The sequence below is a fragment of the Fistularia commersonii genome, chromosome 25, assembly GCF_037954325.1.
Source record: "Fistularia commersonii isolate RoL2024-O1a breed Wild chromosome 25, RoL_Fcom_v1.0, whole genome shotgun sequence".
Lineage (NCBI taxonomy): Eukaryota > Metazoa > Chordata > Actinopteri > Syngnathiformes > Fistulariidae > Fistularia > Fistularia commersonii.
The window spans coordinates 5,954,437-5,971,215 of NC_141308.1; the positions used below are offsets into that span (position 1 = coordinate 5,954,437).

The 16,779-nt window shown below is 40.7% G+C and overlaps 1 protein-coding gene across 3 annotated transcripts in view; it reads right to left on the reverse strand.

Moving 5' to 3' along the window:
- LOC147218963 (neurocan core protein-like) overlaps positions 1-8,899 on the reverse strand; it is a 42,911-nt gene extending 34,012 nt beyond the window's left edge. For 2 of the 3 annotated variants that reach the window (XM_086172698.1, XM_086172697.1), the window contains exons 1-2: positions 8,731-8,899; positions 8,471-8,553 (exon numbers count right to left, since the gene is read on the reverse strand). The gene's annotated coding sequence lies outside the window, so the exon portion shown is untranslated. Of the gene's footprint in view, positions 1-8,470; positions 8,614-8,730 lie in introns of those variants that run through there. The other variant, XM_086172696.1, reaches the window with a different exon arrangement.
- Between the last annotated feature and the right edge of the window lie 7,880 nt (positions 8,900-16,779).

Below are 16,779 nucleotides of genomic sequence, written 5' to 3' on the forward strand. Positions count from 1 at the left end.
ACTGAAGAAAAGTGATAAACTTCACAGCATGCGGATGTCCTAAATGAAACTTTTTTGGAACAGGTATTGCAGTTGATTTAGGTTCTGTCTAAAACTTACTCGCACAACAGCATGATGACAGAGGGAAAAGTAGATTTTGTGTCTTACAATGCATAGTGTCGCATCAAAAGAGCAGCTGAAAGCTTTGGGTAAACCCGTTCTATCACTTCACGTCTGGAGCAGAGACAGTTTATTGGAGGAACTCGAACTTGTCATGTTCCTTCACACTTGACTGCCGAATGTGAGTCCTCAACTTTCCCTTTTCTTTAATCATGTGACACAAAACTATTACCTCCAGAGAGTGGTGTATTGAATAGGAGAATAACAGTGCCGAATGAGTGACAGACAAAGTAGTGAGCAGAGAGCAGAAGAGGATGAACTGGAAGCAATGAAAGTAAGGTCATTTTATCACAGTTGTGACAATAATACACTGCCACAATGAAAGATGGCTTGGAATATTTATAATACACCTACATTAGAAGTGTGGATGAGTGCAGACGGTGCATTCTGAATAAATATAAGTCCACAATTTAAATTTCCATGTGTATGGGGAGAAAATTTTCATAAATAAATTGTAAAAAGTGAAAAAAAAAGAGCTTTATGCTGCAGGGTGATCTGATGTAATAAAAATGACATTAAGGTATTGTTAATGCCTTGAGAAATTAAACAAAGAAAAAAGGATAGATAGATAGATAGGATAGATTTACAAAAGTTTGTTGAATTCAGTCAAGGGTTCAATACCTATTCCCTTTCACCGTTGTGCACATGTACTCTCTTACACACATAGACTCACACATAGACACACACACACACACAAGGGATACTATATGTTCGGTGTGTCTGTGTGGTGAGTAATCACACTCAAAGCAACTAATGACTCATGCAGTTCTGGCTCAGGCCTGAGCCAGAAAAAAAGATTCTGGAAAGCTGTTGGTCCCTCTAATTCAAGCTTACACACTGATACCATTGATCACACTGACACAGGGAAAAGGGTTATTTAAACCAACTCGATAACACTCTCGGGAGTAACCAAACTATGGTTCGGCTATATGCGGGTATTAAGACGTGGGGAGTGGACAATTTAGATCCTGCAAGACAAGTAAAGTTTTTTTTTTTTTTTTTATTCATCCCCATATCAAATAACGCATATCAAATAATTTGTCTATACTTGAGAGATTGACAGCCCTTTTAACACCCATCTGTTTCTCACCTCGCCGTGAAAATGCTGTGGAGCTCCACTTGCTTGACCTGCAGCAGATGAGCTCTGATATGTTCATTTTCTCTTCCTGTCCTCCTCCTCATTCTGGCATTCAGAGTGTCTTTCCCTTTGAGCGCGTGTTCAGAGGGTGTTGGTATGATGTGAGTCAGTGTACTTGAATATTAACAAACAATGATCTGGACACAAAAAAGTCTATGTAAATTAATCTGGTTTCTATATGATGAGCAGCTCTGCTTATCAGTGCACATAAAGGTGTGTAAAAAAGCTTGGTAACAGATCAAGCAACTCTACGCTGAAACCTGAGTGTTGATCCTTGCTCCTCTCGGAGACACATTACGCGGGATCAAATCACGTCAACATTATTTGATTTGTTACCCGAAACCATTTACTGAACGGGAGGAAAATGGTTTTACATCAAAGAACTGCTTTCATGCCTCTGATACTCTTTGGAGATGTGGATTATTTATTTTCGTTCTAAAGGTGGAAGAAACTTAGCATGCCGCATAAATGTCCTAAAAATGGCTAAAAATGAAATAATCTGAAGGTAAGCCATTTTGGAACTCAGAAGAATGAACAGAAAGCCTTCCCATTTTCAAAAAAAAATGGTAAAGATCATTTGATTCTGAGTAAAATAATTGAACAGTGAAATGTGGCATAAAAAGTTAAGAAACAAACACTTCTGACTGCTATTTAAGTGCCGTTATTTTCATTTTCTATGACCAGATCCCGGTGTTCTTGATAAATTAAGTTTCATCTAAAACCCCAGTTTGCACTGAGGAGGACAAGGTGCGAGATACAATTCAGAGGCTTATAGTCAAAAGGCATCAGTCTCACTGGACTCTCACTCTCACCACTGCAACCAAAGTGGCCTGAGTATATGATACATATTACACACGTCTCTAAGCCAAGGCGTTGTCCCTCTGTTTTTGAAATCACCATTTCCTCTCTATAAAGACCATCAGTGACAATGCTTTCAGAAACTGTTTGCCTAAAATCCGTGGGTATGAAAGTTTTGCACTTATTCTACCTAAAAATCTGCACCAGTCATTGGATCTAGCAAAGTAATCTTTTTTTTCTTCAGGCATTTTTTTGTGTCAATAACATATGCTACTCGATTGTGGACTCTGTATGGAGCAGACCTCAGTGGATGAAGGTCGATTTTCTAACCTTGCCTTTTTGCCTGTACTCCTTACCGGAGCTACTCAAGGCTATGTTTTCAGCTCCTGGTTCTTTTCACTCAACTTCCTACCCAAATAGAAAATCAATAAATATGCAGATGGTACAACTACTTTGGGTTTCATCACTAATGCTGATGAAACCCAATCCCATATTAAGTGGGCCAAGCCTTGCAAACAATGACTTCACTTCCATGAGCTCACTTCCATTGCCTGCCAAATCCTAAAATACACAAATAGACACACCATCACTGACTTTGACTAATTTAGGTTGGTACACATTATAAGTTATACAACTCCAGATCATTTCATTGCAAAAGCAGAATAAGTGTGCTTTGTCAACCTGCTTAAGAAGTACCAGATCGAGCAACAAATTCTCATTATTTTCTACTCTGTTATCATTTAGTCCATTAACTTAATCTATTACCAGAGGGCACTGCAGTACTGATAGTCAAACACAGAAAAAAAAGTGGAAAATTTAAAAGAAAAAGCCCAAATGATCAGCAAACTATCTCATCAGTCAAATTTCTGCCCCCAGAACTGTAAAATGAGCAAAGAAAAAAATCTCTGACCCTCACATCCGCTCATTATCTTTTTCAGCTCTTTTCCTAGGGGAGGTGCAATAGATCGCTTTTCACTTGGACCAAATGATTTTCAAGCTATTTATTCCTTTAGAAAACGGGACGGCAAACTCCTTCCTCTTGCCTTTGTCTAATATATCATATATGGATCATTACTGTTTGTTGTACATACAATTAAAGAAGCTCACTAATATACTAATTTGGTTAGCGTACACTGTGTGACCAAAATGTTAATACCTTTTTTTTTTTAAATTGTAGACTATCATGTTGGTTTTTTAGCTATTTCCTCCAAATAATTGGTCACTCGTTTTCCTTCACACATTTCCAATGGAAATATCTGGTAAATTATCCATATTTTCCACAGCCAGCACACCAGGTGTTGGGCACAAAGTCACACTGTGCTCAGCAACTGCTTATTGTTTCTCCACTGTGTGCAATGATGTATGCGAGGATTTTGCAGCCGTTTTTTTTTTCTCTTCTAGACGGGGCAAATTTGTTTGTACTGACCAGAAATTATCTGTGACACCAACTGTGACCAAATCCTGAGGTCTCAAGTTGAAAAATCAACTCTGCAACTGAGCTTTCCAGCACAGCAGCTCCACAGCAGTTAAATGCATTTTAAAATGTATTAAAACATACTAAATAAAAACCTTGTACATTTTTTCATGTCATTATTGTAATAGCATGTCAAAATATGAGGCTTGAGTATAAAACAAACAGAAAGATGAGAGTGCCACAGACCCAAAGTCATTTATTGACAATTTGAAAGTAAAACACAGCTCCACTAAAGCTATGAGGTCCAATTCTTTTGTTGTACATATGCATATTTCAATAAACAGTAATTTAAAAGAAGGCACATCAAACAGTCATTATTTGTGGTCAGGCTGAGGTCTAAGTGGTCACTACACCAGCTGTGCAAAAATAACAAAGGTCAAGGGTCAACATTGTAGGTTAGCGGTTGGAAACAAGGCCAGTAGAGGATCAGGTGTTTTAGCCCCTGTGATCATCTCAAATAAATGAAGTTGATGGCTGAAAACATGAAAAAAATCTCGGGGAATGGCGGAAAAAAAAATCGTAAATAGGCTGCATGACTACATTTCCATACACTGGGTTAACAGGAACAATTATAACACGCTGGCAGGACGTTGTCTGGTATTTTAATGATGTGTGATTATGCAATAAAAAATTAAAAAGTAAAGAAAATAAAGACCCCAAGAACCTTGGCAGAACCAACGGTATATCCACCTTTTCACGTCAGCAGTTAACCATGACAAGTAAAGATGTGCTGAGAGGAGGTATTTCAGCAATGTGACTTTAGGGGGGAAATCAAAAAGCGGCACAACTACAAAAAAAATCAATAACTTTCTCTTTAAAAACAACTACTTCCAAAACTTCTTTTTAGCCATGTGTGAGGCCAAATATTTGTCTTCTACCAGTCAATACCTTAGAGAAGAGCCCCTGGCCCAAGACAAAGAGAGGGACCTTTCTCTTTGTGTGGCTGAGCTGTTGAGATGTGGTCTCATCTACGCTCATGACGATTGGCCTGGGGGGCCGCATTGGTCCCTCCCAGGGTAAAGAGTGAAGCTGATTGATGGAGTGGCTTGTCCAATCCTGTTTTGGCGGCTGGTGTCTCCCCTGGTGATAGGGTTTCAATATTCGAGGGACAAATGTTTCATTATGATGTTTTATCCGGTGGCTAAACTGCTCGTTGCCTTTTTGCCATGTGACAAATTGGGCTGGCAGATTTGGGAGCTGTCCAGTGCTGAATGCATGAAGTTTTTTTTACACCACTCAGCAAATTCGTTGCACATTTAAAACAAAGCCCCCTGGGGTTGTAAAAACACACCAAAATTCAAAGAGATCATTAAGTTTTAGTTCACGGTGCACGAGTTTCATCCACAGTTTATGAATTACTGTTTAAACCTAGAAGGCACCCATCACTTGGCATTGTGTTCTAATCCAAACAAAATCCACACATTCTCAGTGCAGCATAACTAAGCCTGAGCTGACTTAAAGGTTAAGCACGTTGACAGTTCTCCAGCTCCTATAAGCACTGCGATTGCGATTTGCATTTTGTAGCACCATTCAGTTTCCTGTTAACACAGGGATAGACACCGCAGTACCAGTAGTGACATGCAATTTGAGGCGGCTTTTTTAATTCAAAGTATATTTTAATTACAAATAATTTATGCATGCAAATCAATACTTTTCTGCATGTATCAACATCTGGGTTAGAACTAAGAAAGCAGCCACCAAACCCACTGGTAAGCCAATTGCTGGATCAAAATATGGCAGGGTAAAATTAAGTTGACAAATCATGAAATCCAATCAAAAAATAGTGATTCTTTCTTTCAGCTGAGCACAAAGGAGAACCAGATGACAGTTTTTAGGGCAAATTTATAGAGAATATTCTCCCTCAAATGTTGTTATATATCACAGTAGCTATCACAGTGGGTTTTAGCAGCAGAGAAAATATGCTGGCAGTTGCTAAACAGCATATGCCGCTTCGCTGAGGTTTTAAAGTGAGTAAATAAAGAAACGGCCCCACATTGGACAACAAAACACTCGTAAGACACACTCGTGCGGAGCTGGGAATTTGCTCAGAGTGCTTTTTCATGGGCATTCACTTTCTGTAAATAACAGTGGGATTTACATAAAAATGAATTGCACGGCTTTTAAACTCCTCTCCATATGACACTATATATAAAGATAGTCTAGTTTTTTTGTTCATTTCATTACCCATGACCACCTCATTTTTACTTAATTTTATTGCCGCTTCACCTCAGACCACTTAATTTCCTTGCCTTTATCTGCTAATGTGTCTGAATAGCAGAGACCTGACATCATTTTTCCTCAATGAATTGTACTGCATTCTGCATTAAATCATACCGGGATGTTTGCTGAATGTGATTGGATGAGCCACTAACCTACCTCAAACATTTCCCACCATGCACAGAGGGCATTTTCATTCCAATGAACATAACATTAAAACCTTGACTGAGAATAGACTTTGGCTCCAAGTGGCAATGATACACACCATGAAACACAGACGAAGATGCATTAATAGCAGAAAGCTGAGGGGAAAAAAAAACCTAGACCAGGTTGCTAATCCGGGTTTCAATTTACATAGTGCTTCAAGTAAAGAACATTTTCAAAATAAATTTTATTATTTTAAGGAGAAAATCATTTGATGAAGATTAAAACTGCTGCCAACATTATCATAAATCAAAACATGAAGCTGTTTTGTTGTTTTCAACTGGGGGATCCAAATGGAAATGAAAATACTTTTGACAATCTGAGGGAAAAATGGAAATCTTCACATGTGAAACGCTGTCTTAACACATTTGGTGTGGATTTTTTTTTTTCTCAAATCCTCCCTTTGACTGGTTTTACGATCATCAAAATCATCGGACACTGATTTTTTTTTTTTTAAATGTGTTCAGTTAAGCAATGAATAGTTTCAATTAAAATTGTCATTATCAGTTAATGATGTGAATATATCCCTAATTAATAATTTTACAGTCTGGAATTGGGTGTTAAATCCTTGTGACAGGAACATTTTACTTGCTTTTTTTTAAATTTACACGCAAATGTTACATTTACCGTCAAATAACACAAAGCCAGTGAGCAAATCCCTGTCAACAGCATATATTTGGCAAATGTGTGCAGAGAAATAACTCAAAATTAATCACTTTTCTGTGGATCAACGAGCTGATAAATCATTAGTCATGTGAGCTACATTTCACCATTCTCTAAACATCTAATATCGTCGTTAATCCATCTAGTTTTGATGTGTAAAATAACTTCTAAGATTGCAGAAGATCTGATAAACAATATCAGGGCTGATGGAGGTCTTTGTGTGCATAGCAGACAGGGAGGCAGCTGTACTGTACTGGCACTCTATTTTAGAATCAGACCACTTTTCTTCCCCACAACAACATTTCTCTGATCCCCCTGCTCGTATGAGTGCACTCATTGACACACAGATGAACACACATACATACAGAGTGCACGTGTGCCTTGTCTCACGGATGCCAGCACCCCCTTTCAAACACACGGAGACAGGATGAAAAATGCATGCTGTAAACTTTCAGCGGGCTCGGTTAGCCTTTCTCCTCACTTTTCTCCCGTCATCCCCGCCCGCTTCTCCCCATAGCTGTTATCCCTCATACAACGACATTTCCCAAACCTCAGTGCCCACGTAGCGGGGTTGATGCCTAGTTAACCTTGTCCTACTTTATGGCACCCCACTGGTGGTGGGTGCACTAACAAGACCCAAGAAAAATGGACTTTGACTCCTGCACAGTATGGAGATGAATAGAGGCAGAATCGACTTTATCGGGCTGAGATGGCTCTCATATCCTCAAACAATACAGCTCATTTGTCAAGGTGACCCAAACACTTATCTTACTGGCATTTTGGGAGGGTTTTGTTCTACAGAGCTGGCAGGCAAAAATGTTGGACTTTGAATAACCTACTCTCTTAATTGGTGAAAGGCACTTGCTCATTTAACCAAAACGATGTAACTTTTTCCATAATTTGTGGAGTAAAGTAAGTTGCAGCTGTATCAGATGAGGATAAATCAGCTGGGTATCTTAGATGTCATGCCCAGGTGACGGCTCTGGAGGTGGACCGATATAAGACAGGCAGTGATACGGGTTGTGATGTTTGCTCCCCAAATAACAGATTTTAAAAAGAGGTTTTACAAACATCTCAAGTCAGATCAGCGTCCCCCGGTTGCGTAAACAAACCTTGTGATTGATTTTTATTTTGCCACCCTTTAGGGCTGCGGTTTTGAACACGTTTAACTTCTTCAGAAATAAGACGAGGTCTCATGTTAGTGTGTCCGTGTAAAGGACGTTCCAACTAACAAGGTTACTTGGGTGACCTGATGATTTATGTATGCGCCCACACGGATTGTAAATATAGTCCTATATTAAAAGCCATGACCTGTGAATAATTAAAGATATCCCATACGGACGGGATTTTTGTGCGTCTCGGAAGATACGGCTTGCGGTGCACCGCGGATGAGGCGCATTAATTGGTCCAAAGAAAAACCTTACCACTTCTTCTTAATCATGTGCAATAATTAAGTGTTGCATTCATGGTCTGTGTGTGGGGAAAAAAAAACCAGTACATTCCCGTAAATCAACCTGCTATTCCGCTCCAGTTAAAACCCAAAGTATGTTATCTATTTTGGTTGTTGTTTTGTTTTTTTTTATATATATACATATATATATATATATATAAAGAGAGAGAGAGATAGATATGTATGTATTCGTATCTATATATATGTATATACAAGAAACGAGAAACTGGGTGATTTGAATTCGTTTTCGAGCCGCCGAATTGGTTTTTTTTAGACCAAGCACCTCCTGCCGAACCGGTGACTGGACGCGATGAGATGCCAATTTGATTGATTTCACGTGCACGCGCATGAGAAGCGAACGTCTTACCTTATCTGGCGAAACAACAGACGTGCAATCCTACGGAATGTGCGCCTAAGCTTTGCGCCAGAGTGCCGGTGATCTCTGCGCCCCTACAAAATTGGAAAAAAATTAAAAAAAAAAGGTTTCCGCGGGGTGCAGCAAAGGGTGAAACAGCACTTTGCGGGAGCAGGAGACAAGCGGGGTGCACAAGTCCGCCTCGTCTCGGGACTCCTCACAGCGTAATCCCGCCTGTCACTGAGCTCCCGATGTGCCCTTCATCCTCTCACCGATGACTATGTCGACGGCCGTGGATCCACGCGTGGCGAGCTGCTCCTCGCTGGCAGCGGCGCACGGGGAGCGAGAGAGAGAGAGAGAGAGAGAGAGAGAGGGGCAAAATCAGTTTGAACAAAGAGGCGAGCGGTGACGGGCAGACGGTTCCATGCAGCGCCCCCATTCAAAGAGGGGGATACCGGAGGGGTGGTGTGGATGGGAGGGGGAGGGTTTAACAGAGGAAGAAGGAGGAAAGGGGCTGAGGGTGTGGGGGGGGTTACTTTATGTGACCATAATCCGATTCATACAAACCCCTTCAAAGGTTGATCCAGTGTCTGTGAATCAAATAACAATAACAGTCTGGCCACTGGCTTAACCCCATCAGGTCACTTGACCTTAAGGGTTTAATTGCAAGTCTGAGAACACCTAATGATGATCATAATTTGGAGGAAAAATAATGATCACTATGAGTCAATTGGCGATATCGAAGAAAAAGGGTGCAGCATCACTCTCGAAGGGGCGAGTATAAATCAAATGGTACAATCTTCATTGGTGCATTGTGGAGATATTGAAAAAGAAGATTTGTGCCTTACACCCAGCTCCTCCACTGGAACCCACTGATGATGAAGTGTGAGGAAGAGCAGCAGATTCTTTGTTATTCCTCATGTCTGCGGTCTGTTACTCCATGCCCAAGATGGTTCTGAATAATGCAAACCTCCCATGTGTTAGGAGACAGAAGTTGGCTTTAGAATCATAAAAGAGCCACTAATCATGGTAATCATGTCAACTCCGGACTAAAAGCTTTAGTCAAGCAAAATGTCTCTATGTTAATTTCACTAATTAAAATTAATTTGGACAACTAGACACTCTTGGGAGAGCAGGTGTTTCCCAAAACTTCTGTCTGCCGAATTAAAACCACCTCCTACGGGATTACGATGAAAAAAAAAAACTCCCTATTGCAATGAACGTCTACAAGTAAATGTCATCCACATTTCTGTGGCCCATTTATTGGCTGGAATAGTGGCGTGCACTCACAGTGAATGTGGCGTCCACAGCTCACCCGGCAGCTCACTTTATAGGGCCCGTATCTGACCCGAGTCAGGACCAGCTTATTAAACTTGGGCAACGTCTGACCCCAAACAGCATTTGTGTGGGCTGTGATTGAACCAAAAATGTCAAAAGTGTATCGTATCAGCACCAAGTCTCTCTGCCACCCACAAGAAGTTTTGGAAATTGCAATCCCAGTCCAAGAGTCACCAGCCTGGCTTTTGAGTACCTGTATTAAATACGGTATATTTGAAAAGCGAGGAATGTTTCAAGTCCATATCATGCTTCCCCTGTAAAAATATGATTTGAATACTTCGCCCAAGGTCAAATTGATATGAGATATATTTTTAGCTTCCATTTTTGTGGCCTCGCAAACTGTGACCACTGACACCTCTGTGATATGAGAAATAAGGCTCATAAACTGTTCATTGCCCCTTGGCTTACTGATCTTCCTTTCTAAATATCCAATTAATTCCCTATCAATAAAAATGTGTGGACTTTGCTCTTTCCTTAAGCCAACAGTTTTGTGAGATATTTAAAACCAGCCTTGTAGATATCTCACCATAGGCTGTATTTATATGTTCAAGGATGCCAGGCTGTGGAAACAGCCGTTGAAATGAAACTGGAGATTGATTACTTGGAATTGATTGAATTGTAATGTTGTTGTTTTGTTTTTTTTTGTCCATGGATCCAGTGATCTGTTTCCAATCAATGTCTCAGCGTTCGGATGCTTTCTCTCATTCTCTCTCTTTCTCTCAGAGGCACTGTTTGATTCAACTTTCATCATCATTTGGTGTAGACATAGTGCCACACCAAAGGTTTTTGGTTTTCAATTCAAACAAATCATAGCAATACCTTTTTGAAACAAAAGATGAAAATACATGCAAAATATATGCAAAACTGAAACACTTGCATCGGTTAAAACCTGTGACATTCAGATCCGTGATCCGAATTCACAAGCAGAGGCATTTGGAGGAAAGTTTGGTGACGGGGAACCTCTTCGGCGCTGTGAGAGGGATTGAAAAAACAGAAACCAACAGAGCAGTGGGGGATCATCCGGCTCTTATTGCATCTCTGATTCCCTGTGAACACGACGGGAGGAGGAGCGGAAAGAGACGCAGAAGCACTAAATACAAGTCTCTGAGTTTTTCTGCGCAGGCCACTGTGAGAAGTTCCAGGGTGCTCAGCTGAATCAGTAAACCCGCAGAGCTCATCAACAAACTAAAACTGACATTTCGGGTCAAAAAAAATTGTTTGTATTTTGTGTTTTTTCTAAATCCACAGTTGGGAAAGAGGGGAGGATATACTGGAAAAAAAAAAGCATGATAAACTATGAAACTTGCACATATATTTCCACTTTTATGAATCAAACCGCATAGCTGAGCCTGTTAATGAGATTAAATATGGGATCAGAGTATTTTGCAGCATATTTGATTTAAATAGCACGCGCACCAACAGCCGCACGCAGCCGAGTGAGGAGATTTAGCTCTGTCTTTTTTACACTGTGACTTTTTGAAATGTCAATCATTCTCTAGTAAAAGAGCAACCATTCAGTGGAGAACCTTTACGGGAGAGTGGCTGAGGATGCTCACACAAAAAAAACTGTTATATTCTCTTAATAGAAGCAAACTAACCCACTGCATGGTTAGGCACACTGCCCTCAGTAGGAAACAGTGGACATAATGAGGTTCTGAGCGGCATAATGATGTCTGTATGTTGGCTTGCGGTGTTTTCAGCTTGTGTGTTGCCTACTATTTGCTGTGAAGGCTCATTCTTCGCGGGTTTGTTTTTTTACGGTCATGCTGTCGATGTGAAGAGATCAAACAAGGCAGTAAGCAAACCACATAAAAAGAGCTTTCCAGCCAAGAGGCCCCATCTGGGTGGCAGCGGGGCGCTAATGGAGGAAGTTGTGGAGACGTGGTGGAATCTGATGCTCTCCACATGGAATAACCAAACTGTCTAACCACAACAGTTGTTGTACAGGTTTGAATTAGCCCAGTTATTCTTCTACTGTCTGAAATGTGCACTCACAGAGACGTAAGTTGATTAATTATCTAAGTTGAAATTGTGGTTAATTCTATTTCCTGTGTGAACAAGAAAAGCTCATTCAAGCTCATTATATGTCAAGTCCAGGAAGAAATGAAAGAAAAATGTTGGAAAAAAAAATTAAAAATGCAACATATTAAAAACCTTTCAGTCCTCTCATGTTATTAAAAAGAAGTTCAAGCTGATCCAGTTCTCTAAATTCAAACACGGATGGACTTACAACAGGATGTTCCCTTTAAGTGGATAGTAATTGAACTTGGCAGTAATTTGTTAAATAAGTCCACCAAAAATGGCTTCTGAAAAATAATCTCAAACAGAAATTCATATGAAATGTGCCAGCTTATGTAGACACACGGTTGTGTTGGATCACATCCCATGTAAACATGCAATCAAACTGTGAAAAAATAGATATATGTACATATCCTCGTTAAAATCCTCTCGTAGAAACTGGACTTGGTTATCGTCCCTTGAAGACATTTTACCTCTCACCTGAGAGGCCTCCTCAGTTCTTCAGTTAAAAAGACTTGTGTTTGTTCCTCTTCATATAGGAAAAGTTCCAAAGACACATTGTTATATTCTCTAATTCCAGGTTTGAGAGAGATCTCTGATAGAAATTAGATTATGCCATTGAGTTCACTTGGTAAAGAAAAACATGCAGAAGATTCTTTAGAGACCCTGAATTGCCCAGATGTGTGAATGACAGGATGAATGGTTGTTTATCCCGGCAATTGACTGGCAACCCGGTCCAGAGAGAACCCCGCCTCTCACCCAATGACAAGTGGGATGGTAACCAGCTCTCCCGCAACCCTGAGTGCAGGATAAGGGGTATGGATAATGACTGAATAAATGTCATGTTATACCAACTAAAATCTCCGTGCATGAGCAAGAAAAAGCACATTAAATAAGGCATTGAGTTTCTTCTCATTTCTTACATGTAAATATTGCAAAGATCATAATCCAGTTGTTTTCTTGCATATTGAGATGTCATTTTTGACAAATGGTCACAAAATTAGACTTAGTTGTGCAGGATGAAAATAACTTTGAAGTAACTCTTGTTTGCAGGGGCACGTTTACGGTCTGCGTTCCAAGCAAATCCCAATCACCATGTCGTCTCACAACCAAACACAAAAATACATGAGGGGAAATGTTTAACTGAGAATACAACCACACAATAAATGTTTATAGTGTAGTTGCAAAACAAGCAGGGATAAAAGACCAATATATTCTCACAACAGGCAGAGGGCAGATACGACGCGTTGAGGCAACAAATAAACTGACTTGCACACGGAGCCGCTTGTTGAAGGTAAGCAGCCATTTGAGCAGCATGTTGTTTCAATATAAGCACGGTTGTCTCCTTTGTTGTACAATATTCAGGATAAATTACTTTAGAACAAACCCATCTCAAAACACACAGGAGCAGCAGGAAATCATTCACACCATATTTCATCTAGGGGCATACATTCAATGTTTGAGAACGATTAAGCGCTCACTATGCCTGTTGATGTATATAGTCCTGAATATACACCAAGATGATCATGCTGAATATGTATACTGTATATATTTGCAAAACAATATGTGATTTCATTGTGCAAGTGTGCTTTTTCTTCACATGTTTTCATATGAATGTCAGTTCATTGTCCAAAATATGAATTACAAACAGGGTAGCGCGTTACTGCAGTAGTGGGCGTCCCACCAGGCTACAAGAGGGTTTGATTCCGATCATTGCCTTCCTGTGTGGCATTTACGTAATCTCCCTGTGCCTGGGTGACTTATCTTACTTCTTCCTCCAACAGTTCAAAAACCATACACCGGGTTGAGCTGAGGACTCTGATTTGTCAGTAGGTGTTAATTAGCGGTGTCTCTCTGCGTGGCCCATTAATCGACTGGCGACCAGTCTGGGGTGCACAGCTCAAACCGGATCCAGCCCCCCGGCGACCCAGTGTGTGGGATAATGAATGAATAATTAATTATAAATAGGCCAATTAGCCCAAACCTGCAAATGAAATCATGTAGATTGGAGAATATAATAGCCTATGCAGAAAAAATGGTAAAATACTGTCTTGGGAGGGCAGGGGGAGAGGGGGTTTCCCTAATTCCACATCTACTGCAATACCATCAAACTGACACCGAAGCTGATGGTGTGTGATTATATATCTTTCACACTGAATTTGTACTTATAATTACATGTGTTCTCCGTCTTCAGATCCATTAAAAAATTAGAAGATAGATAGATAGATAGATAGATAGATAGATAGATAGATAGATAGATAGATAGATAGATAGATAGATAGATAGATAGATAGATAGATAGATAGATAGATAGATAGATAGATAGATAGATAGATACATACATACATACATACATACATACATACACACACACACACACACACATACATACATACATACATACATACATATATAGGATGGGATAATGCAGCCTCAGGGCGGCACGGGCCAGGGTCTCCTTGAGCCGGTCCAAAGCCTGGATAAATGCAGAGTGTTGCATCAGCAAGGGTATCCGGCGTAAAACTTTTGTCAAAAGCAAACATGCAAATCAAACCTAATAACCTCATACTGGATCGGTCGAGGCCTGGGTTAACAACAACCGCCATTGGTACCGATGACCTACAGGGTACCAATGGAAACACAGCTATTGCAGGTAAAAGAAAGCACAGAGGAAGGCATGTTCAGAAGCAGAGAGAGAAGAGGAAAGGCAAGGGTCTGGGACTGAGAGTGGGGACTTTGAATATCGGGACTATGACAGAAAAAGGTAGAGAGTTGGTCCACATAATGCAGAGGAGGAAGTTGGATATACTGTGTCTCCGGGACACCAGGTGGAAAGGTAGTAAGGCTAGAAGCTTAGGAGCAGGCTTTAAGTTGTACTATCATGGTACTGACGGGAAGAGAAATGGAGTAGGAGCTATCTTGAACGAGGAGTTTGTTAGGAATGTTCTGGAGGTGAAAAGAATGTCAGATAGACTTAAGAGTCTGAAACTGGAAATCGAAGGTGTGATGCTCAATGTTGTTCGTGGCTATGTCCCGCAGGTGGGATGTGAGTTTGAGGAGAAGGAGAAGTTCTGGAATGAGTTGATGAAGTGATGCAGAATATCCCCAGAAATGAGAGAGTGGTAATCGGTGCAGACTTCAATTGGCATATTGGTGCAGGCAATAGAGGGGATGAAGCAGTGATGAGCAGATTTGCTATACTGGATAGGAACACAGAGGTACAGATGGTGCTAGACTTTGCAAAAAGGATGGAAACGGCTGTAGTGAACACTTTTTTTCCAGAAAAGACGGGAACATAGGGGGCTGAACAGAACAGACAGGAGTACAGAGAGAAACAGTGTGAGGTAAAGGTAGAGGTAGCAAAGGCAAAACAAAGGGCGTGCAATGACTTGTATGCTCGATTGGACAGTGAGGAGGGAGGCTTCATGCCTAGAAACAGTACTACATATGTAGTATTTGCTTCAATAATGCTAATAGAGTTGCACAGAGAAGGCCAGAAGGAGCTGCATTGTGTTTTTGGAAACCTAGAAAAAGCATATGACAGGGTGCCAAGAGATAAACTCTGGTATTGTGAGAGGAGTCTGGAGTGGCAGAGAAGTATGTTAGACTGGTGCAGGACTGGTGTTCTGGCTGCGACACAGTGGTGTGGTGTACTGTAGGGGTTACAGAGAAGTTTGAGGTGGAGGTGGGACGCCATCAAGGGTCAGCTCAATGACCCTTTTTGTTTGCAGTGGTGATGGACAGGCTGACAGATGAGGTTAGACAGGAATTCCCATGGGCCATGATGTTTGCAGATGGTATTGTAATCTGTAGTGAGAGCGAAGAACAAATTGAGGAAATTTTAAAGAGGTAGAGGTATGTGCTGTAAAGGAGAGGAATGAAGGTTAGTCACAGCGAGACAGAGTATATGTGTGCAAATAAGAGGAACAGTGAGGCTACAGGGAGTGAAGATCAAGAAGTTGGACGATTTCAGGTACTTGGGGTCAACAGTCCAGAGTAGCGTAGAGTGTGGAAAAGAGGTAAAGAGATGGGTTTAAGCAGGTTAGAATGGGTGGAGAAAAGTGTCAGGGGTACTATGCGATAGAAGACTATCAGCCATAATGAAAGGAAAGGTGTATAAGACAGTGGTGAGACCAGTTGTAAGGCCTGGAGACAGTTACAATGATGAAAAGACTGGAGGCAAAGCTAGAAGTCACAGAGATGAAGATGTTGAGGTTCTCTTTGGGAGTGACTAGGATGGATAGGATCAGGAATGAGTCTATCAGAGGAACAGCACACGTTAGATGTTTTGGAGAGAAGGTCAGAGAAGCCAGACTAAGATGATTCGGTCATGTACAGAGGAGGGATAGTGAATTTATTAGTAGACGGATGCTGGAATTGGAGCTGGCAGACAGGACATGAGGAAGACCAACAAGAAGATTTATGGATGTCGTAAGAGAGGATATGAAGGTAGTTGGTGTGAGAGGGAAGGATACAGAGAACAGGGTAAGATGGAGATGGGTGATTCACTGTGGCGACCCCTGAGGTGAAAAACTTTCCAGCTGGCTAGCTGACATTCTAAGAAGAATGGAATATTCTTAAATGTGTAGATTTCAGATTGCACCATAAATGCAAAACTAAAAAGCTGTTTTAAATCAATAGTTTAGAATTAAGTAGTATAGTATATGGGACAAATAGATTTTTTGAGATCTTTTATTTCAATGGACCACCGAGGCATCAGCTTGTTGACATCAATGAACTTCCCTTTTGTACTTTATTATCTGGATTGATGTGGTTAGGACGTCTTGGATTTTTCCAGCAATCTATTTAATGAAATTCCCATTTTACTCCTCACTCAGTGAGACATGTTGAGACCCAGTCATCTTGTTGGTAACAATAACACGGTCTGTTCTCACACAGTGTCAGTGCCTAATTTCATGTTTATGATCGATGTGGCCCACCTGCAGCCCACCTGCAATCACCAC